The sequence below is a fragment of the Notamacropus eugenii genome, chromosome 2 (genome assembly GCF_028372415.1).
Source record: "Notamacropus eugenii isolate mMacEug1 chromosome 2, mMacEug1.pri_v2, whole genome shotgun sequence".
In the NCBI taxonomy this organism is placed as follows: domain Eukaryota; kingdom Metazoa; phylum Chordata; class Mammalia; order Diprotodontia; family Macropodidae; genus Notamacropus; species Notamacropus eugenii.
Genome location: NC_092873.1, coordinates 26,659,665 through 26,684,481, shown reverse-complemented (window position 1 = coordinate 26,684,481; position 24,817 = coordinate 26,659,665).

The following is a 24,817-nucleotide window of genomic DNA, read 5'->3' as shown; positions in this document are numbered from 1 at the left end:
TTATCTTCATTTTACCGATGAAGAAACTGAGGCAGACAATTTAAATGGCTTGCCTAGGCTCACAGAGCAGTTTTTGTGAAATAGTGAATTCTTGTCCCAATAACTGAGATCTTTGGGTTTAACGAACACTAGATTACTGTGTTCATTTCTTTCTGTGTATACCTAATCTATTTTATTAACCAACCTATTTCAACTAATCAAACCTATTTATTAATCAACCAATCTATTTCTTATTCAGTACCAAATTGTGTTGATTATTACTCTTTGTAATATAGTTTGAAATCTGGTACCACCAAGCCACATTCTTTCACTTTTTTATTGATTCCTTTAAAAATCTTGACTTTTTGTTCCTACAGATGAATTTCTTTTTAGCTCTATACAATGATTCCTTAGTTCTTTATATTCTTTAATAATTTTACAGACATGGATAGAGAAGTAAATTAATTTAGGAAGTATTGTCATTATATTGGCTCAGCCCACCCTTGATCAATTAATATTTTTTCTGAATATTTAGCTCTGTCTTTATTTGAGTGGAAAGTGTTTTGTAATTGTGTGTATGTAGTTCCTGGGTATGTCTTGGCAGGTAGACTCCCAAGTGTTACATACTGTCTGCAGTCATTTTAAATGGTATTTCTCATTCTATCTCTTCCTGCTGGGTGGAATATAGAAATGCTAATGACTTCTGTGGGTTTATTTTATATCCTGCAACTTTACTAAAGTTGTTCATTGCTTTTTTTAGTTGATTCTCTGGGGTTTTCTTAAGGATCATCATACCATTTGCAAAAAAGAATACTTTTGTTTCCTTGCTGCCTATGCTGATTTTTTCAATTTATTTTTTCTTTTCTCATTGCTATAGTTAGCAGTTCTAGTAGGATATTGAATAGGAATGGGCCAATGGGCTTCCCTGATTCAACCCTGATTTTATTGGGAAGGTTTCTATTTTATCCCCATTAAGATGATGTTTGTATTTGGTTTTACATAGATACTACTTATTGTTTTTAAGAAAAATTCCATTGATTCCTACACTTCCTAGTGTTTTTAATAGAAATGAGTGCTGTATTCTGTCGAAAGCTTTTTTTATCTATTAATTATATAATTTTTGTTGTTTTGTGATGGATATGATTAATTATACTGATAGTTTTACTAGTATTGATCCAATTCCTGGTGTAAACTCAACCCAGTCATAGTGTATGCTGTTTGGGCTAAGGGCCAAAGGATTTTTTTGTCAATGTCCTAGCAACGTTTCTAATATAGCGATGACTGGTGGCAGTGTCTACACTGGGAACACAGTATAGATGGAAAGTAATGAGGAAAGGCAGACTCAAGAGTCTGCAAAGAGCCCGAAATGATACCACATTTAAGGGGAACTTCATGAGTAACCCAAAAGGAGCTGCTCATATCCTAAGTCTAAGTTCGGCTTTCTCATTCTGTTGATCAAGTGCAACTACGAAATAGGAGCAGAGTAAAAAGATGCTGAGCTCTGGAGTCACTCATCCCATTTCTGATACATGCTCCCTGTGTGACTCTGGGCAAGTCCCTGGGCCTCAGTTTCCTCCTCTGTAAAATGAGAGGGTTGGGCCCCTGGCCCTTGATGATTGATGTACGACACTTCTGTCTCTCTGTCTCCATTTGTTTCTGTTTTAGTCTCTCTCTGTTTTCCTCAGTTCAGCTCAGATGAACTCAAAAGTGAAGGTCTATTAATTCCAGGTTATTTTATTTCTGTCTTACTAGTGGTTTATTTTCTTCTTGTTTAAAACCAATTAGAGAGTGTGTGGCATCACAGGACAAGCTGTGTGGTTGGAACAAGGTTTGTTTTGTTTTGTTTTTTCTCCCTACTGCAGGCTTCCTTTGGCCAGTTACGTAATCTTCTCCTTCTGGATGGTTTATTCTCCCATTTTATGCTGTACTACCATGAAATTACTAAACCCCATGCTTCAAATTAGGTCCCTGTAGCTACAGTGGGCACATCAATAATGACTCGGCTCAGGAATTGCCCAAAGCAAGTGCCACCTGAAGTGGATGTCCATAAAGACTGTGGAGAGACACTGGCAGAGGTAGAAGGAAGAGACAAGACTCAGATTCAGAGCAGGGATGAGGGTCAAATTCGCTTCTGTTCATCCAAGTGCAAGATTTCATATGGGGCATCAATAGTCTTCCAAAAAGAATACTTTCAGAATGTAGGTCAGAGAAGCAGGGGTTCAGCTTTGGGGTCATCACAGCCAAGGGTGGGGGCTTCAGAATTGGACTGGAACCTGGAAAAATCTTACCTTCAGCAGGTAGAAATTGTGCTACATGCCCAGGAAGCCTGGAGGATAGGCAGAAGCATGCCACTTTCTGATGATCAGGCATGAGAAAACTGCCTTGTGGAGCCTCTCTCTCATTTACTTGGTGATGCAGAATCTCGCTGCGCCCACAGACATCACACAGAAATGAGCAGGATGTCTCCTCTGGAAATTCATAATACCAGAAGTCTACAGAGCAAGGGAAGTTTTTGATGCCCATGCCAGAGATTGGGGGAGGGTAATGTTAGCCACAGAACTCTTAGGGATGGTATTGAGAGAGACAGATACCTCCTATCCTGTATTTGTAAGAGGGAGAGTCAGGAAGAGACACATGGGTAAGTGGTGATGAGAAACATGACTGACCAAGAGAGTTGGGAACATTTGCTAAGGTAAACTTGCTAAGGACTGGTCCTCATGTTACTGAACTCAAATTCATAGAGTCAGATCACTGAGGACCCCTTACTGAACTTTAGTTCCTTCTCTATGGAATGGAGGAACTTCCACTAAGTGGGTACTTCAAAGAATTATGGTGACAAAAATATTATGTGAAACTCCTTTAAAAACTGTCTAAACTTGAGCTGTCAACATAACTAATATTCTAATAATCTCTACTGGCTCAAGTCCCTGATCCCCCAAGCCAGGGACTCACATGGACCAGGCTAAGTCTTGGGGGGCTGACCCCCAAAAGTCATTAATTCTTTGAATCATTCTGCCCCATCAGGTTTACTCAGGGAAGTCTCCAAATAAGCTCATGTCTAAGAGGTTTCCACAAATATGAATAGCAGTATCTCAAGCTCCTGTATAAGCACTAGAGGTAACACATGCATACCAGATTGAGGAAAGCCTTTGTTTCACCCCACAGAAAGAATGCCAAAGGTGCAAAGGACTCACAGGGTCCCATTAAATATGGAAAATATATTCCCTTGGAAGGGAACTGGACTAGGACTGCCAGTGGGGAAATGCTCAGACATACCAGTCAAGTTTCTCTCTCATTAGGTCTTGTAGATTTCTGCCAAGACTTGTGGTTCTACCCCTATTTTGGCAAGGTGCCTGAGGGCCCAGGCCAAAGAGTGAGAAGCAGGACAGTAGTGGGACCCATAGGGATGGATGGTTAGTTGGATGGCCTCCTGTGCCTTGGCCTTAAGGCTCTTGCTGCTTTCATAGGTCAGCACCATTGCCTGCCCATCCCAGGGTTCTGTGACTGACAGGCTCCCAAGGAACATATTGTGGGGTGGGGATGCGGGTGTGGATGGGGACTGGTTGTCCTTTCTGCTGCCAGCCCAAGAGTCTCTTTGGTGTCCTCTCTCTCTTAAGTGCAACCACACCCTGCAGGACTCCACATGATTGTTTGCTCTCCTACTAAGACTATTTCCACATTTCTATAGTTTATTCCCTGATATATAAAGTTACATCTTCTCTTAGTCACCCTAAGCTAAATGTGCCTGTTTCTTGTTTCACAAGGGGCTCCTCAGCTTCACAGTGGGCAATGGAATGAATAAACCTTCCACCTTAAGTCTTCCATGGGTTTAGAATTCTCATTCGGGTTCCTTTCCACCATATTAGAGGGCTGAGGAATTCCTGTCTTCAAGTGCTTCTCCCTTCTTCCATCAGTTGAGTGCTTGATCTGTAAACACAGACAGGTATGGGGTGGGGGAAAATCTTTCTGAAAGGAGCCTTTTCTGAGTCTTTTTTCTTCTTTACTATAAGTAAAGAGTCTCATCAGCATGGATCCTCCCACAGAGGGGCAGGTTAACCTGGCCATCACATCCTGCTGGTCCAGGCACATCCTTCCTGGGATGCATGAAGCCTTCTTCACTCTACCATGGGTATAGTCTTATGTAGGTATGGATGCACGGGAGACCCACCACAAACACCATATTACAAAGAACACTTAGAGGGTAAGAAAATGATCAGGCTGCCTACACAAAGCCTTCCAGTAGTGTTGAGAGGAGACATTCCATCTACACACATGGCTTTCTTGGAGCCTGGCTCTTTGCATTGTGTGTGTCATTAGTACTACAAGGTGAACAGAAATACCAAGGGTCAATGAGCCAGCACAGTCCCCTGCTTGATGAGGGCCTTACCCAATCCGCTGGCAGCTCCTAATTGTCTGTCAGAAATTATCATACTCTGGCTACAAGAGAATGTCAATAATTCCTCCCATGACAGCAGGGCAGGATAAAAAAAGGAGGGCAACCTCCACCTCAGGAGGGGTCCCTGCCTCTGAGTACCCACATTCACCCAGGCCAAACTACTCAGACTAGAATTCCTGTTTAACCCACTGGAGAAAAGAGATCCCATTCCCATACCTCCACTTGGTGTTAGACTAAGAGCTTGAGGAACTTTCATCTCATAGTTGAGAGTGGTACTGCAGGGAGAGAGAACGTTTTTGGGACAGTGTGACTGGGGACCCCAACTGTGGCTTGGGAGAGGAGAGAAGGGCCTGAGGTTGAGCCCCCAGACAGAATTCAAAAATAATAGTAAGGAGGACCTGAGATCTGGGACACCATTACTCACAACTCAAATTAAAACCTAATTACAATAATAAGCTGCCCAAAATAAAATAAAAATGAGTAAGCAAAGTAAAAAGAACCAGAGCAAAGATAGCTGTTATGGTGTAAAAGAAGATGTGTGTTCATATTCAGAGGAACATAGTGAAGTAGAAAGAAAAAACCACTCCTGCCCTAAAGAATAATGTCAAATAGTTAGTCAGAAGCCCAAAAAGAGTTCTTGGAAGAAATTAAAAAGGATTTCAAAAATCAAATGAGAAGGAGGAAAAATTAGGAAAAAACAAAAGCAATCCAAGAAAAGCATGAAACAAAGTTAACCAACTGGAAAAAAGAGGTCTAAAATCTTAAAGAAGAAAAGAATTCCTTGAAATCTAGAATTGAGTAAGGGAAATTCAAGGACATTATAAGATATCAAGAAATAATAAAACAAAATCAAAAGAATGAAAAAATAAAAGAGAATCTGAAATATCTCATTAGAAAAATAAGTAATTTGGAGAACAGATTGAGAAGAGAAAATATAAGAATAGTTAAACTACCTGAAAGTTATAACTAAAAACAAAAAAAAGAAACTAAATTCAATATTTCAAGAAATTATTAAGGAAAATTGCTCTGAAGTTCTAGAACAAGAGGGTAAAGTAGAAATAGAAAAAACATTTGCCATTCACCACCTGAAAGACATCCAAGGAGGAAAACTTACAGTAATATCAAAGCCAATTTCAAGATTCTCAGGTTAAGGGGAAAATAATGCAAGCAACAAGAAAAAAAATAATTTAAATGCTGTAGAGATGCAATTAGGATTTCACAATGCTTAGCAGCTTCTATGCTAAAAGACTGTAGATCTTGGAACATTATATTTTGAAGCACAAAAAAACTGGAATTGTGACCAACAATAACTTACCAAGCAAAGTCGAGTATAACATTGAGTGAAAAAAAAATGGATATTTAATGAACAGAAAGTCTTTAAGGTATTGAGACGGCGAGACCAGAACTCCATGAGAATTCAATACATATCATCCAAAGGAAAGAAATATAAGGAAAAGGTGAAAGAGGAATTATTAAGGACTTATTAAGGTCAAACTGTTTACTTCTTACACACAGAAATGGTATTATTAAGATATTTCTTAGCAGTGTATGCACTGATTACTAAGATAGTTTGAAAGAAAGATTTGTACTGAGTTGAATATGATGAGGTTATTCTAAAAGGCAACGTTGGGTAGGAAAAGGTAAAAATGCACAATTGCCTCATCCAAATGGGACGTGAAAGGAAGAACTAATATAGAGGAAACAGGTTGGGGTGAAGAGTGGGTAGTGCTGGTATTATCAGATCTGGGTTAAAGAGAGAAAAATGTAAACATCTCAAAGGGCGTAAAAGTCTGTTAAGCTTATAAAGAAATAAGAAGACTAGGGAACAGGATAAAGGAGGGACTTTTAGAAGGATGTGTAGATTATGATTGGAAAGGGGAAGAGAAGCTAAGGTAGGGACTCTTAGAGGGGTGGATAAAATAAAGAATAAGAGGGTAAAGGAAGAGTATCTGGTAATAGGGACAGGTTAAAAAGAGAGGCTGAGAAGGACAATAGTGAGTAAAAATAACATGGAGGGAAATTCACAAAGATCAATTTTATAACTTTGAATGTGAATGGGATGATAGACCAGAAATAGCAGATATAGCACAATGGATAGCGGAACGGATTAAAAATCAGAATCTACTGATATGCTGCTTACAAAGAAGCACATTTAAGAATAAGAAATGCACAGAGTTAAAATGGAGGGTTGGAGTAGAATTTATTATGTTTCAGCTTATGCAAAAAATGAAGGAGTAGCAATTATGATCTCAGACAAAGTTATAGCTAAAATAGATTTCATTAAAGGAGATAAACAGGTTAAGTACATTTAAATAAAAGATACCCAAGACAATGAAATAATATCAATACTAAACCTACATGCACCAAATACCATAGTGTCTAAATTTTTTTTTAAAGAAGTTATAGATGGCGATAGATAGCAGTATTATGATAATAATACTACTATAATCTTCCCCTCTCAGAACCAAATAAATCTAACAAAAAATAAATAAATAAATGATAAGTCAAGGAAGTGAATAAAATTTTATATAAGCTAGATATGATTGATAACTGGAGAAAATTAAATGGGAAAAGAATGCACTTTTTTTTCTCAGAAGTTCATGGTACTTTTAAAAGATTGACCATATATTAGGACATAAGAATTTTATAGCTTAAAGCAGAAAAGCAGAACTATTAAAAGTATCCTTTTCATATCACAAGACAACAAAAATTGTATTTAATAAAGGACCATGGAAACATGGATTATAAACTAATTGGAGACTAAACAGCCTAATCTCAAAGAATGAGTGGTTTAAAGAACAAACCATAGAAACAACCAATAATTTCATTAGAGAGAATGATGATTATAAGACAACATGTCAAACCCTATGGTATACAGCAAAAGCAGTAATCAGAGGAAAATTAATGTCCCTAAAGATTTACATAAATAAAATAGAGAAAGAGAAGACCAATGAATTGGGCATGCAATTTAAAAAACTAGAAAAAGAACAAACCAAAATCGCCAATTAAACACTAAATTGGATATCCTAAAAATCATACATGAGATTAATAAAATTGAGTGAAAAAAAAACCCATTGAATTAATAAATAGAACTAGGAGCTGGTTTTTAAAAAACACATTAAAATAGATAAACCATTGGTTAATTTGATTTAAAAAGAGAGAATAAAACCAAATGACTAGTATTTTTTAATTTTAAGCTTTTATTATTTTATTTACCCCAGTTACATGTAGAAATATTTCTAACGTTCAGTTTTAAAATTTTGAGTTCCAAATTCTCTCCCTTCATCCCTCCCCACTCCCCTCACTGAGAAGAGAAGCAATTTGATATAGGTTATACATGTGTCGTCATGCAAAACATATTCATAATAGTCATGTTGTGAAAGAAAACATAGACAAGAAAAAAACTCGAGAAAAATAATGCAAGTAAAAAAAGTCTGCTTCAATCTGTATTCAGACACCATTGATTCATTCTCTGGGGATGGATAACTTTTTTCATCATAAGTCCTTCAAAGTTATCTTGGATCGCTGTATTGATGAGAATAGCTAAGCCATTCACAGCTGATCTTCCTCCAATATTGCTGTTACTTTGTATGTAATACATTTGACTTCACATCAGCCCATGCAAGTCTTTCCAGGTTTTTTTGAGAGCATCCTGCTCATAATTTCTTATAGCACAATAGTATTCCATCATAATCCACAACTTGGTCAGCTATTCCCATTGATGGGCATCCCCTCAGCCTCTCATTTTTTACCCCCAGAAATGAGCTGCTATAAATATTTTTGTACATATAGTAATACATTTGGTTTTATCTCTTTTGGGATATACATCTAGTAGTGGTATTGTTGGATCAAAAGAAATGCATGATTTTAAAGCCTTTTGGGCATAGCTTCAAATTGCTTTACCAAGTGGTCGATTCAGTTCATAACTCCACCAAAAGTGCATTAAAGTCTCATTTTTCTCATGTTCCTTCCAACATTTGTCACTTATCTTTTCTTCCTATCAGTCAATCTAATAGGTATGAGGTAGTATCTCAGAATTGTTTCAATTTGCATTTCTCCAATTAATAGTGAGTTAGGGTATTTTTTCATAAGGCTTCAGATATCTTTGATTACTTCATGTGAAAGCTGATCATATCTTTTGATCATTTATCAATTGAGGAATGACTCATTTTTTATAAATTTGAATCAATTCTCTATATGTTTAAGAACTGAGATCTTTATCAGAGAAACTTGCTTCAAATTTTTTTCATTTACTATTTCTAACTATATTTCCCTCCATCCCATGCCTCCTGTTCATTCTATTCTCTCTCTCTCCTTTCACCCTGTCCCTCCTCAAAAGTGTTTTGCTTCTGACTACCCCCTTCTCCAATCTGCCCTGCCTTCTATCCTTCCCCCTTCTCTTATCCCCTTCTCCTCCTACTTTTCTGTAGAGTAAGTGATTCATATATCCAACTGCATATTTATGGTTATTCTCTCTTTGAGCCCATTCTGATGAGAATAAGGTTCATTCCCTCCCCATTCCCTCCCTACTCTTTCCCTCCACTGCAAAAGTTTTTCCTTGCCTCTTTTATGTGAGATAATTTACCCCACTCTACCTCTCCCTTTTTATTTCTCCCAGTACATTCTTCTCTTACATCCCTTAATTTTATTTTTTAGATATCATCCCTTCATATTCAAGTCACACCTGTGCCCTCTGCCTATACATGCTTCTTCTAACTACTCTAATCATGAGAAAGGTCTTATGAATTATAAATCTCTTTCCATGTAAGTATATAAACAGTTTAAACTTATTAAGTCCCTTGTGATTTCCCTTTCCTGTTTACCTTTTCATGCTTCTCTGGAGTCTTGTTTTTCAAAGTCAAATTTTCTATTCATTTCTGGTCTTTCCATCAAGAATGCTTGAAAGTCCTCCATCTTCCTGAATGTCCCCTCAGGGATTATACTCAATTTTGATGGGTAGGTGATTCTTGGTTGTAATTCTAGCTTCTTTGCCCTAATATCCTTTAATGTAGAAGTGGCTAAATCTGTTGTTATCCTGACTGTGCCTCCATCATACTTGAATTGTTTATTTCTGGCTGCTTGCAGTATTTTCTCCTTGACCTTGGGACTCTGGAATTTAGCTACAATGTTCATGGCAGTCTTCATTTGGGGATCTTTTTCAGGAGGTGGTCAGTAGTTTCTTTCAATTTCTATTTTATCCTCTGGTTCTAGAATATCAGGGCAGTTTTCCTTGATAATTTATTGAAAGATGTCCAGTTCTTTTTTGATCATGGGCTTTTAAGTAGTCTAACAATTTTTAAATTATCTCTTCTGGATCCATTTTCCAGATCAGTTGTTTTTTTTTCCAATTCTATATTTCACATTGTTTTCTATTTTTCATTCTTTTGGTTTTGTTTTATCACTTCTTGATTTCTCATAAAGGCATTAACTTCATTTGCTCCATTCTAATTTGTAAGGGATTATTTTCTTCAGAGAGCTTTTGGACCTCTTTTTTTTCCATTGTTTGCTTATTTTCCCAGCCTATTGCTTGACTTTTTAACTCTTTGTTAAGGTAGAGCTCTGCTTACACTGTCCCAACCTTCAGGGGTTTGGTGAATCTGTTTTCAAAGACACTTCTAGGGACCTGTAAGTTTTCATTTCCTTCAAGATGGTATGATATAAGGAGAAGTGTGTTTACTACTCTCCTGACCTGTGCTTTGGTCTGTGAGTGATCACAAGCATGATTTTCTGCCTTAGAATTGTAACGAGGGTCCCCTCCTCCCCACTGTGGCTGTTAGTGCTCCTCCTCACTCTGGGAATACCACCCCTGGGTATTTGAGTATGGACAAAGCAACAAAGTCTTGCCTCAGTGCTACCAAAAAGAACCCTGTAATCTCTTTCTGACCAGTTGTTTGACCCCTTTATCATCTGTGAATTGAGAGCTTGGGAATCTCTCAGCTGCTGTTGCTGCTGCTGATTGAGTAACTCCCAAGACCTTCTTCAGCTTTGTTGGGGCTAGGTCTGCAATGGTGTGGCCTGTGCTGGACTGTGCTCCTCTCTCAACCTGGTGCAACAGACCTTTCCTACTGACCTTCCAAGTTGTCTTGGCCTGGAAATTTGTTTCACTCTGTCTTTTTGTAAGTTCTGCTGCTCTAGAATTTGTTTGGAGTCATTTTTTAAAGGTATCTGGAGGGTTTTGGGGGAGAGCTCAGGTGAGTCCCTGCCTTTACTCCACCATCTTGGCTCCACCTTCCAAATCACTAGCACTAAAAATGAAAATAGTAAATATACCACTAACAAAGATGAAATTAAAGTAATTATAAGGCTTTATTTTGCCCAATTATATGCCAATAAATTCAACAATTTAAGTGACATGGAAAAATATTTGTAAAAATAGGAATTGCCTACATTAGCAGAAGAGGAAATAGAATATTTAAATAGACTTATTCCCCCTCCCCACTTAATAGTATTTTATTTTTTCCAGTTACATGTAGAGATATTTTTCGACATTCACTTTTATAAGATTTTGAGTTCAAATTTGTTTTGTCCCTCCCTTTCTCCCCTCTCCACTTTCCAAGATGGCAAGTAATCTGATAATAGGATATATATGTAAAATCATGTTAAACATGCTTCTACATTGTGTGTTCATCCTTCATTGCTGAAGAAGACCATGGCATCAGAGAAATAATGACATGATTTGTGTTTGACTTTGTTTGGAGTGAGGGAGGGTTGTGCAGGTCACCAGCCTCACTTCTCCTCCAGAGCCATCTGAATCCAGTGACCAGATATTCATCAGCATGACTGGAGATGACGCAGGATGAGGCAATTGGGGTTAAGTGACTTGCCCAAGGTCACACAGATAGTGAGTGTCAAATGTCCCACGTGAGATTTGAACTCAGGTCCTCCTGACCCTTGCACTGGTGCTCTATCCACTGTACCACCTAGCTGCCCAAGTTAGTCTAGTTGTGAAAGAAGAATCAGAACCAAAAAAAACCACAAGAAAGAAAAAGAAAACAAAGAAACAAAAAATGTGAAAATAGTAGGCTTTGACCTGCCTTCAGACTCCAAAGTTCTTCTCTGGATGTGGATAGCATTTTCCATCATGAGTCTTTTGAAATTGTCATAGATCACTGCATTGCTGAGAAGAGTCAAGTCTATCAAAGTTGGTCATCACACGTTACTATATATTTGGTGTTCTCCTGGCTCTGCTCACTTCACTCAGCTTCAGTTCATCTATGTCTTTCCAGGTTTTTTCCAAAATCTGCCTGCTCATCATTTCTTATAGCACAATAGTATTCCATCACAACCACATACCACAACTTATTTAGCTATTTCCCAATTGATGGGCATCTCCTCAATTTCCACTTCTTTGCCAATACAAAAAGAGCTGCCATAATTTTTTTTGTCTATGTGAGCCCTTTTCCCCTTTTTATGATTTCTTAAGGACAGAGATCTAGAAGTGGTATTGCTGTTTTATAGTCCTTTGGGTATAATTCCAAATTGTTTTCCAAAAGAGTTGGATCCATTCACAATTCCACCAAAAATGAATTAGTGTTCCAACTCTCTACATCTTCTTCAACATTTATCATCTTCCTGTGTTATCATGTTAGCCAGTCTGATAGGTGTGATGTGGTACCTCAGAGTTGCTTTGATTTATCTTTCTCTAATCAATAGATTTAGAGCATTTTTTCATAAGGTTATAGATAGCTTTAATTTCTTCTTCTGAAAACTGCCTGTTCATATCCTTTGACTATTTCTCAATTAGAGAATGACTTATATTCTTATAAATTTGACTCAGTTCTCCATATATTTTAAAAATGAGGCATTTATCAGAAACAGTGGCCATAAAAATTGTTTCCCAGCTTTCTGCTTTCCTCCTAATCTTGGTTGCATAATAGACCTATTTTAGAAAAAGTAATTGAACAGGCCATAAATGAGCTTCCTAAGGGAAGAGCACCAGACCAGATGGGTTTACAAGTGAATTCTATCAAACATTTAAAAATCAACTAATTAAAATATCAAATAAATTCTTTGGAATAGACAAAGAAGGGATCTTACTGAACTTCTTTTCTGAAACAAATATGATACTGATACCTAAAGCAGGAAGAGTAAAAACAGAAAAAAGAAACTTATAGACCAATTTCATTAATGAATATAGATGCAGAAATCCTAAATAAAATACTAGCTAAAAGATTGTAACAATATGTTACAAAGGTTATACATTATGACCAAGTGAGATTTTGACCAGGAACAATTATATCAATAATAAATCAATAATAAAAATTTTTAAATCACACGATCATATCAACAGATGTACAAAAACGTTTTGCTAAAATACAACACTCATTTCTATTAAAAAACACTTGAAAATATAGGTATGAGTGGGGGTTTTTCCTTAAATTGATTTTAAAAACAATTACCTAAAACCATCCATAATGAAGATCAGCTAGAAACCATCCCAAAAAGATCAGGTGTGAAACAAGGATGTCCATTGTCACCAATGTTATTCAATATTGTATTGGAAATCTTAGCAATAGTAATGAGAAGAAAAAGAAATAGAAGGAATCAGAATAGGAAATGAGGTAATAAAACTATCTCTTTTTGCAGATGATATGATAATAGACTTGGAAAATCTCAAAGACTCAACTAAAAAGTTAGCTGAAATAATAATTTTAACAAAGTAGAAGGATATAGAGTAAAGCCACATAAATCATCAAAGTTACTATATATTACAAACAAAATTCTACAAGAAGAGGTAGTAAGAAATATCCCATTTAAAATAACTCTAGACTGTATACAATACCGGGGAATAAACCTGTCAAAACAAATCCAATTATGAATAAAATTACAAAAACTTTTTATACAACTAAAATCATATTTAAATAATTAGAGAAATATTAATTGTTCATGGGTAGGCAGGGCCAATACAATAAAAATGACAATTTTACCGAAACTAATTTATATACTCAATGTCATTCCAATTAAATTACCAAAAAAATAATTTTACCAAATTAGAAAAAATAGTAACAAAATTCATTTGGAAGAACAAAATGTTAACAATATCTAAGGAACTAATAAAAATGTAAAGGAAGGAGGTTTAGCAATACCACATCTTAAGCTATATTTTAAGGCAGCAATTACCAAACGTATTTGGTATTGGCTAAAAAATAGAAAGGTAGATCAGCAGAAAAGAGTAGATATGCAATTTAAAGCAGTAAATACATACAATAACCTTGTATTTGACAAGTGTAAAATCCCCAAAGAAAAAGCACCAGGACCAGAAGGATTTACAAGCAAATTCCATCAAACATTTAAAGATCAACTAATCAAAATATTAAATAATTTGGAATAGACAAAGAAGGAATCCTATCAAACTTTTTTTAAAGAAACAAGTGTGATATTGATATCAACCAGGAAGAGTAAAAACAGGAAAAAAAAAGAAAATTATAGATCAATTTCATTAATGAATATGGATACAAAAGTCCTAAAGAAAATGCTAGCCAAAAGAATACAACAATGTATTACTAAGATTATACATTATATAAGATATATTACATGTTATATAAGATTATACCAAGCAGGATTTAGACCAGGAATGCAGCGAAGATTTGACATTATATCAATAATAAAAATTTTGGGGAATTTTAGGGATAAGAATTCATTACTTGGTAAAAAATTGTTGGGAAAATTAGAAAGCAATATGGCAGAGACTGGGCATAGACCAATATCTTACACCATTTATGAAGATAAGATCAAAATGGGTAAATGGCCTAGATATTGAGGTATTACAAGTAAATTTGAAGAACATGTGTCAGCAACTGGCAGACTGGAGACATTGCAGCCATAGAAAAGAAAGAAAAAACAGCAGTACAGGCTAGGTGAGCCTGTACAATCTCTACACGACTGGATTATTGATCTGAGGGTCAAGATTTATATACTCTCTTAAGCAAACAAGCAAGCAAGGTTATTCACATGAGAACATTTTTAGCTTACATCTTTTACTTCCTTATCTTAGTTCCTTCTGCATAACAACCTTGGGGTGCACATTCAGGGTCAGGACGATCTCATTCTTGCATATCAGGAGTGGGATGGTCCTGAGAAAGTCAGCCTTTGGACAGTACCTCACATTCTATCAGTACTGGCCCTCTACAAATGTGGACTTATCAAACTATCTGTCTTACAGATAGGCAAACAATTTCTTAATAAACAAGAAATAGAGAGCAGTGTGAGGTGTAAAGTGGACAATTTCAATTGCATTAAATTAAAATGGTCTTGTAGAAATAAATGTAGCCAAGATCAGAAGGAAAGTGAAAAGTTGGGGGGAAATTTTTGTAAATGGTTTCTCAGAGGTCTCATAATTTAAAAAATAAAAAGAACTTTGCCAAATATATAAGAATATAATTTATTCCCCAACTGCTAAATGGCCAAAGGATATGAATAGGCAGTTTTCCAATGAAGAAACCAAAACAATTTATAATCATATGAAAAAATGCTCTAAGTCATTACTGATGAGAGAAATGCACATTAGAACAACCATCAGATATCATTTTATAGCTATGAGATTGGCTACAGCGATTGAAGGGGAAAGTAACAAGGTTGAAGGAAATGTAGAAAAATTGGGACGCTAATTCATTGTTGGTAGAATTGTGTACTGATCCAACTATTTTGGGGAGCAATCTGGAATTAGGTCCAAAGAGTTATTAAACCACCTATACCCTTTGACCCAGCAATAGCATTACTAGGTCTATTTCCAAAGATTTTGGGGATAAAGAGAAAGATCCTATATATTCTAAAATGTTTATAGCAACTCTTTTTGTGTTGGCAAAGAACTGGAAATTACAGGAATATCCATCAAGTGGGGAATGACTGAATGAGTCCTGGAGTATGGTTGTGATGAAATATTACCGTGCTCTCAGAAAAACATGGAAAGACTTGAACGAAATAATAAAGAGCAAAATAGCCAAGCTAAGAGAATGTTGTACGCAGCAGCAGCAGTAGTATTTGAAGAACAACTTTGAGGGAATAAATCATTTTTGACAATTACAAATACTGAAAAGGACCTGTGAAGGAAGATGCTGTCTGCATCCAGAGAAAGAACTGATAAACAGAAGTATGTGTGGAATGATTTTACATATATGTATATATGCATGCGTGTATGTATGTAAACTCACATATATTTGTGTCTAATGATAGCCATCGATAGGAGAAAGGGAGGGAAAAAAAGGAGGAAAAAGGAAGTTTTACAATTACTTTATTATCTATTTCAAAGAAATAGCAAATTACGCACGATAGGTCTGCAGTTTACTGCGCAGTCATTCTTTTGAAATTCTACTGTGTTGTGGGAAAGTTTGTGTTTTTTCATAAATTAAAAGGAGGATGAGAAGCGGGGATAGGGAAGAGCTGTGCACTGAGTCCAGCACCTGCTGGCCACTGAAGGAAGCTCTCAAGGCATGAGAAGCTTGACTTTTTCCATTTTGTGGCATCTCTGACTTTCCAGTCCTGGGCCGGTGACCAGGGTGGCGCTCTACCCTCCCCCTGTGGGCTTATCCCTTGGAGCATGCCCACATCATCTCAGGGAACTGCTAAGCCAATCATGTGGAAGGTAGGAACCCTGTGCCACCTGAGCCCTTGTGGGTGACAGATTTGAGATGCCCCAGCTCCAGAAGGACTTTCTGGTAACAGCTCCCACATGGCCCTTCAGTCTTCCTCACCCCATTGCAGCAAAGGGGCCCAGGGGAGAGAGGGAGGACTTGGTACTGCAGCTGTTTCCTCAGGGGGAATTCTGAGGTGCAACCCCACCAGGCAATAAAGTGAGATTTCACCCAGACCAGCCCCAGCTTGGAGCCTCATACATACGGCACAGTTGTCTGCATCCTGTCCACACTGAGAAGGCCTTCCTGTGCCTTGTGACCCTGGGTTGTGTTGGCCTGTTTGCTGGTTCCCACACTGGCCTGCTCCTTCCTCCATCACCTTCTTGCCTGGCCCAAGTCTAAGCTTGACCAAGCTCCTTCCCCTGAGTTGGGTGGACCATACCATATTCTGGTCAGAGAGGAATCAAAGCCAGGGTTGGATGGACTGGGGTGCTCTGCGGAAGACATCCTGCAGAGGTACCTGTAGTTGCCAGGGTTCCGGACCCTGGTGGGGGGAGGAAGCCAGCATACCCAAGGTTTTGCTCATTCCTGGCCTGACACTGGGATGGCCTAGCAGCTTGGCAGAGGCCTAAGGAGACCCCAGCCTCCTGAAGTGCCCAAATGCCTCAGCTGGATGATGGGGGAGTCATCTGACTAAGCCTGCGGAGGGGTTATCCACAGTCTAAGGAAGTGCCAGGCATTGTCTCAGTCTGACCTTCTCCTGGTTCCTGACCATGTGTGTCCTTCTGACCCTCCCAATCTGCCCCAGATCCTCCTTGCATCCTCCAGGTCTAGCCAGAGGCCTCAAGCCCTCATCTATATCACCTGGCTCCCACCTGTATCCTCCAACCCCACCTGTACTTGCTGCCCCTGTGCATCTCCTCAAATTTGGGTCAGTTTCCTGGCAGAAGTATATTCTCTGGCTCTGACTTGAATTCTAGGGCCCTGTGTGGAAGCCAGACCATGCCAGGCAAGTCTGACTGGATCACTTCCTTAGCAAAGGGTCATACCCTCCTCACCTCACCCCACCCCTCAATACCTAACCGCCTTTCTCTTCTTCTCTTGAGCTGTTGTCTGATTACTGAGGGAAGGGAACAGAGCTTGTCCCCCGTGGAATGCTCTTCCTCAACCTTGTACAGCACAGGGCCTCCTGAATGACAGAGGAAAGTATTACCCTCCCTTCCAAAATATTCTGGTTAATTAAGGCTGGACAGTTTTCCTAAAAAGCCTGGACTCAGAGGAGTAAGAGGGTTTGCCACAAAGCCTCAGACACCCAATGCTGTGGCCAGGGGTACACAGAACCCTCTGTCCTGCCCAGTCCCAGCTCTTATGAAAGGATAGACAATGGGCAGCCGGCCAGCTGAGGATGGGACTGAATCCAGCTAGCAAAGGAATCTAGGCAGATGGGGCAAAGACTGAGCATGGGAGGAGAGTGAAACAGGCTCCTCCATGGAGTCATGAAAGGGGCTGGATGCATTTCATGGTTCAGTCCAAGTCACAGGATTGTGGGCTTTGAAGCTGGGAGTGGGGTGGGGACTGTGCATTGTCTGTCATCTCCTCAGAGGAGAAAACTGTGGGAACCAGAGAAAGGCAAAGACTCACGCAAGATGTCACAGCTAGGAAATGGCAGGGCCAGGACTTGACCCCTTCCCCATCCTCTGAATTCACAGCCAGGGTCCTTTTCATTGCCCCATAACCCAGAGCCCCAGCAAGGAAGCTAAAGTGTCCATCAGATGTGAGGCTCAAGAGATGAATGAGCTTCCAGCTGAGTGAAGGATCATCACAATGACAGACCTGACAAATCTCCAAGAAAAATTCACTTATTTGAAGCAAATTTCACAAGGAAAAAATAATATTGCGGAAATGAAAATCTCCCTTAAATAGAAGGAGTTGATTTATCGGCCAACACCATGATGAGGCTGGCAAATTTCAAGAAATATCATCTCAATTCATTGAACTATATTAACTTTAATTATTAACATTCAACATAATTATTAGATATTTTTCCTTGGCTTGTAACTAAGGAGCAAGCTCTGTTCCCCACGCTTTTCTGACGTGATCTAGGTCTGGTGGAATATGCTTGATGTACTCCTAATTTTGAAAAATAAATTGAAAACATAAATAAATGAACCTGTTATTGGAAAGAAAGCAGACAGCTCCAAAGAAGCTGGACTGGCTGACCTCAGCCTTGCTTTGTGTCGATGCTCCCAGGCCAAGACCTTCTTGTAGGTCTCAGGAACTATATGTTCCATTAGACCAGTAAAGGCAGGCAGTCCTTCTAAAAATTCATGGAATATTAAGCCCCAAGTCACCAGAGTCCAAACATGATTATGTCTTCATGCGCCCATTATCAGTCAGATGGTGATACATAACTTTTATTTTCTGCTCAATTGAATTTGCCATGGTTCCTTTAGACATCAATTCTTGTGAGTCTTAGAGAGGAATGTGGGGGTGGGGAGTGGGCCTGGGCCTCAGGAATCCCCCAAATGGGACTGCAGGTGGTCTGGACAGCCAGCCCCCTGTGCACCTGCTTGGATCTGCCTCCAGCTCCAATGCTGGCCCACTCTCTCTAGCTAACTGCTGCTTGCTTCCAGAGAAGAAAGCCTGGTTGCCTGGCAAGGAAGGGGATTAATGTGCCAAAAATATCAGGCCAAGCCCCCAGGAACAATACCTCAGACTGTACCCTGCTGCCTCGCTCCTTTTCCTTTCAGCTAGGACAGAGAAAGTGCCTCCATACAGGGCACAGCTCTGTTGCTCACAATGTGTCAGCCTAAGAGCTGGGGTCAGGCCAGAGGTCCAGAGGCACAGATCAGAGGTCTGGAGGCTCAGGCCAGAGATTCAGAGGCACAGATCAGAGGTCCAGAAGCTCAGACCAGAGGTCCAGAGGTACGATCAGAGGACCAGAGGCACAGGCCAGAGGTCCAGAGGTGCAGATCAGAGGTATGGAGGCTCAGGCTAGAGGTCCAGAGGCTCAGACCAGAGGTCCAGAGGCACAGGTCAGAGGTCCAGAGGTGCAGATCAGAGGTATGGAGGCTCAGGCTAGAGGTCCAGAGGTTCAGACCAGAGGTCCAGAGGCACAGACCAGAGGTCCAGAGGTGCAGATCAGAGGTATGGAGGCTCAGGCTAGAGGTCCAGAGACTCAGACCAGAGGTTCAGAGGCACAGACCAGAGGTCCAGAGGCACAGGTCAGAGGTCCAGAGGTGCAGATCAGAGGTCCAGAGGCACAGGTCAGAGGTCCAGAGGCTCAGACCAGAGGTCCAGAGGCACAGACCAGAGGTCCAGAGGTGCAGATCAGAGGTATGGAGGCTCAGGCTAGAGGTCCAGAGGCTCAGACCAGAGGTTCAGAGGCACAGACCAGAGGTCCAGAGGCACAGGTCAGAGGTCCAGAGGTGCAGATCAGAGGTATGGAGGCTCAGGCTAGAGGTCCAGAGGCTCAGACCAGAGGTCCAGAGGCACAGACCAGAGGTCTAGAGGCTCAGACCAGAGGTCCAGAGGTGCATCCTGGCCAGAGGAGAAACCCTACTGAAGACTGCTTCCTCTGGCCCACACAAGCCTACAGCCTGCACAGCCTCCCTGCAGCTGCTTCTTCATGTGGCAGAAACAGAAACTGAGCTAGAGAAGAATGAGGAGACATGGGGAGACCAGCCACAGTTTGCTTCTTGCTTGAATACCAAGGCAACAAATATCAAAGGCAGATCTCCAATCTCCTCCCAAAGCTGGTCCCTGCTGAGGGCACTTTTCCAACTCCAACATTCAAAGTAGCACCTGGTATGGGAGGAAGGACCTTGGGATTCATAGCCCCTCAATGTGGAAGGTGCCCCTGGGGGGTCTTCTGACCCAGCCTCCGAATCCATGCAAGCATTTCCTCTTCAACTCCCATCAGGCCCTCCTTGAAGACCCCCAATGACTAAAAGGTTATAACTTTTCAAGGCCATCAGCCCCACTGTTGGGAGGACTCAAACTGGTAGAAATTTTCCCCTTCTATTGAGCTGAAACCTCTCTCTGCAATTTAGGGATACAAACTAGGAACTCAAAGGGGCTGGAGAGCTCTGTGGTCCATTTTAACCTTGTTTCCTCACTTGCTTCCAATTGAAAAAAAAAGAGAAAAGACAAAGAAAACCATCGTAATGAATATGTTTAGTCAAGAAAAACCAATTTCCCCATTGGCCATGGTCTGCTCTCTGAGTCCATCCCCCCTCAGTCAGGAGGTGAGTAGTACATTCCATTAGGAGTGCTGTGGATCCTGGAGGGAGTAGTGAGCCACAGTTTCTGTTTCTACAATGTTGCTACTTTATGTAAGTTTTTCTTCTGGTTTTGCTCACTCTCTCTGCGTCAGTTCATACAGGTCTTCGAAGGCTTTTCTGAAACCACTCCCTTCATCATGTCTTACAGCCCAATGGTGTTCAACCACATTCGCATATCAAAATTAGTTCAGACATTTCTTGCCACCCCAAAAGAGCTCCTGTAAATACCCTTGTATATCTGAGTTCTTTCTTTCTTTCTTTCCATGTTTTCTGTGTGGAATAGACTTAGGAATGGTGTCCTTGAGTCCAGGGGACACACACACACTAATACCTTTGTGGGAAGAGTTCCAAACTGTTTTCCAGGATCAGTGGCCCAGTTCACAGATCCATTAACACCAGGGTATCTCCTGGAGCTCCCCTCTTCCCTTCTGAGAATCAAGGACTATTATTCTTTTCAGTGAGAAGGACCAAAGCAGGCTTCAGTCTTCCCCATACCCCAGAACAGACTGGGATAGGAGATAGTCTGGAGATCTCTCAGGGTCTTCCTTTAGGGACAGTGGCCCTACTTCCTACCTGGAAATGGTTCTTCCAGGCACCATAATTCCCACAATTGACAACCCTGTCTAACTACAAAGTTCTGCTTGAATTCTGGGCCCCCTCAATTTACAGATGAGGAGAGGAGGAATCATAGCTCTGGAACTAGGAGGGGATCACAGAGGCATCTAGTCTTCTTCTCCCTCCCCCTAGTTATAGATAAGGAAACTGAGGGCCAGAGATGTCTCACAGATCATACAGGGACCAAGCCAGATTCAGTGTTGGTTTCTATAAGGCAAGGACACACTAGGTTCAAGGTACTCTGTGAGACTGCACGCACTCAAAGTCACAACTTACGGCCCCCATTGATAGATTTCCTTTAATAATCAGGCAGATTGGTACAATTGTTCTTCAGTCATTACATTTATGGATGGCTCTTCCTGACCCTATTTGGGGTTTTCTTGGCAGAGATACTGGAGGGGTTTGCCATTTTCTTCTCCAGCTCATTTGACAGATGAAGAAACTGAGGCAAACAGGGTAAAGTGACTTGCCCAGGACCACATAGCTAGAAAGTGTCTGTGGTCAGATTTGAACTCACAAAGATAAGTCTTCCTGATTCCAGGTCCCAGCGCTTAATCCACCAAGCCACCTAGCTGCACGCTGGCACAATTAGTTCAAAGCAAAGGCATTTAAAGATAAGAAATATAGTTAAAAAACATTTCTCCCATAAATCTTGAAGAAGACTGTCCCACATGATCAATGAGAAGAGTAGACACATTTAAGGAACATGTGAGGGGAAGCACATATGTAGAGGCCACATATTGCCATGGCACAAGTGTGGAGGGCCTCACATAAAAGGAACTGTGTTCAAACAGAGAAGAAACTCATGTCTTCAGTGTGTTAAGGGTGTCAGTATCACTGGGCTGTTCCTGATGAGTTTCATGGACCATGCAGGCTCTTCGAGGAATGAACTGATACATGATGTGAGCTGGGCATCGTTGGCATTGTGTCGCCCCTGTGTGACGGTGCTCCTCTGGCTCCATGGACTGGCTGATTCCAGGCAGGGATCCACTGGGCATGTGGTGGGGGGGACATCTGTTGATTCCCAGCTTCAGGATTCAATGGAAATTCTCAATGGAGGTACAACCTCTTCTTCATAAGAGGAACTGTAGGTTCCACCCTCTCTCTGTTAGCTCAGAAACCAGAGACTTTTTTTTATAAGAAAGGCAGAGAGCACTTTAAAAAGTTCAATAAATTAGGGGAAAACTTTTTGGGGCTTTTCCTCCCTTAAGGAGTGTCTGTCTCTTCTCAGAGACATTATTCCATTATATATGTATTTACTCTCAAACGGAGATTCCTTGACTCAAGTGCCAAACATGTTGGAACACAGAACAGCTCCATTATTGCAGTGCAGATGCCAACCCATATCCTGCTCGAAAAGCAGAATCTCTGTCAGAGGTCTCACTTTGACTTAGAATTTCTTGGTCATTCCCTGCTTAATTCCTAAGCTGTACAAAGTCAGCCAAAGGTGAAAGGGTACCCTTCCTATAAACTCTCAAGGGCTCTGAGGCTCCAGAGCTTCCATTTGGTGACTCCCAATTTATTTTGGTTTTCCATACAAATGAAGGGGAGAAGTAAGATACAGACCAAATGCCAAGCTCAAGGGGCAAAGTCTTCATTTCCATCCTGCCTGGCTACATTCTTGCCTTTATTAACATATATAGTAGGCACCACTCTTGAAAGTAGCTCTCCTTTTTTAGTAGCTTCTCTTGTCACACTCCAAGTTCCTTCAAACAGTTTGCTTCTGGCATAAATTTACCTTCTGTTTGCCCCTCTCTGGATAATCTGCAGCTTGTCCTTTCTAAACTGTGTAGGATAGGGCTACATACAACCCTCTTGATGCAGTCTGGCCAGGGCAGAGGATTAAGAAAGCCTCTCATCCTTATTCTTGCAAATCTGTCTTTCTTAACTAGCATCTTAAAAAAAGCTACCACATCACTATTGACTTATAGTGAATTTATAATCTATTGTGAGTCCCAGATTTTTTCAGATAAATTTTGATGTCCAGCCAAATGTACTTCACATCTGTGAAATTGACTTCTTAGTCCCAAATGTAAGACTTTACATTTATTTCTATTGGAATGCATTATATTAGATTCATCCCAACTTTCTAACATGTGGAGATTTTTTTGAGTGCTGACCGTGTCATACAGAGGATTATCTCTGCCAACTCTGTGTTATCTACAAATTTGGGAAGCATCCCATTTACGCCGTTTTATCAGTCATTGAAACAAATGTGAAAGAGCCAAACATAGATTCCTAAGGCACTCCTCTTGAGTCATTGACTGAGTCATTAACAACTACCCTTGAGGTCTGGCCTTTAAACAGTTCTGAATTGACCTGTGTTTATCATCTCATAGAGCTTTCTCAAATTTCTTGGTGTCGAGACTCTTTTACATTCTGAGAAATAATGAGGACCTTCCAAAGAACTCAAATATGTCAAGGTTATAGCTTTTGAAACTTTCTGTATCAGAAATGAAACTGCCTTCACATTATTAGACTAAATTCTGACCTCATGTACCCCCTGACAGGGCTGAAGGGACCCTCCCTTTGAGAACTGGAAGGACATCTACCCTGAATCTCTTCAGCCTGTGGAGTAAGCACACGGGAACATGTAAGATTCTTTGCTGATCTTTGCTGACCTGGAGGGAAGCTCTACCTCCAGCATCTACTCCCTTTCCCCCAGCTCCCCCTCCTGCTGCCTGGCAATGATGGGAATAATGAGTCTGGCCGGAGCCATTCTTGGCAAAGCCATGTTGGTTCCTGGGGCCCACAGTCTCCTTTTCTTCACTAAACATCATTTGGAGGACGCATTTTAGAATTTTGCCGAGAGTCAATGCTCTTTAGTTTAGAGTGTCCAGTTGCCTTTAGCTCATAGGCTTTATCGTCTTCCCTTTGTTGAAAAAGGGAACGTTGGTCTTTCTTAGAGGTTGTGATATCTTCCCTTTTTCTCCTAAAATGCTTCATTTTTTTCCTTTCTTAGCCCGTCTCCTCTTTAAATTGTTTGATTGACTCTCTCTTTTTCTTGAGATCCTTGCCCCTTTCTAGTGACTCCACCAACCCTCCAAAACACCCACTGCCTTGTCCAATAAACACAAAACAAGTCAGCATTGGCCAAGCTTGAAAAGAGTTCCTACATCCTTGTCCCATAGACCTTATCCTCTCTGCTTGGCCATCAGCCCTCCGAAGTTCCAGTGCTTTTGTTGCTGAGTTGTTGTAGCTGGACACAACTCTTTGTGACCTCATTTTGGGGTTTTCTTGGCACAGATCCTGGAGTAGCTTGTCATTTCCTGCTCTAGCTCATTTTACGACTAAGAAACTGAGGCAAACAGGGTGAAGTGACTTGTGTCTGAGGCTGGATTTGAACTCACAAAGAGGAGTCTTCCTGACTCCAATGGGTCCAGTATTCTGTGCACTCTGGTGCCCCCTCACTGCCCAAAGTCCCAATGAGTCACTGTAATAGCAGTAGTGACTACTTCTCATATACCGCTTTAAGGTTTGCAAAGTGCTATACGTAGATTATCTCTCTTTTCACCCTCACAACAACTCAGGGATGTAGGCCCATTTTACAGATAAGGAAACAGAGTCTGAGAGAGGTTAAGTCACTTACCCAGGCACACACAGCTTAGTGTCCAAGGTGGGGTTTGCCGTCGGGTTTTCATGATGCCATGCTAAGTGTCCTTACCCACTGGGCCTAGGTAATTTGACTAATGTTTTGAAGTTTTTCGATGTTCAGTCATTCTTCAATCAACAAGTCGTTTGTTATTATAAAAAATGTGACTGCAAATATTGGATGGGGGGGGGAGACCTAGGACCTTTTCTTCTCTTTAATCTCTTTGGGCTGGATGTCTTACAGTAATACCACTGAATCAGACGCTACATACAATCCAATGAGTTTTCCAGTGGACTCCCAGTTTGTGTTTCACAAAAGTTGTCCAGATTTTGCCATAGTGCGTTCACTCATTGTGGCTTCCTGAACTTTCCAAGATCCCTGG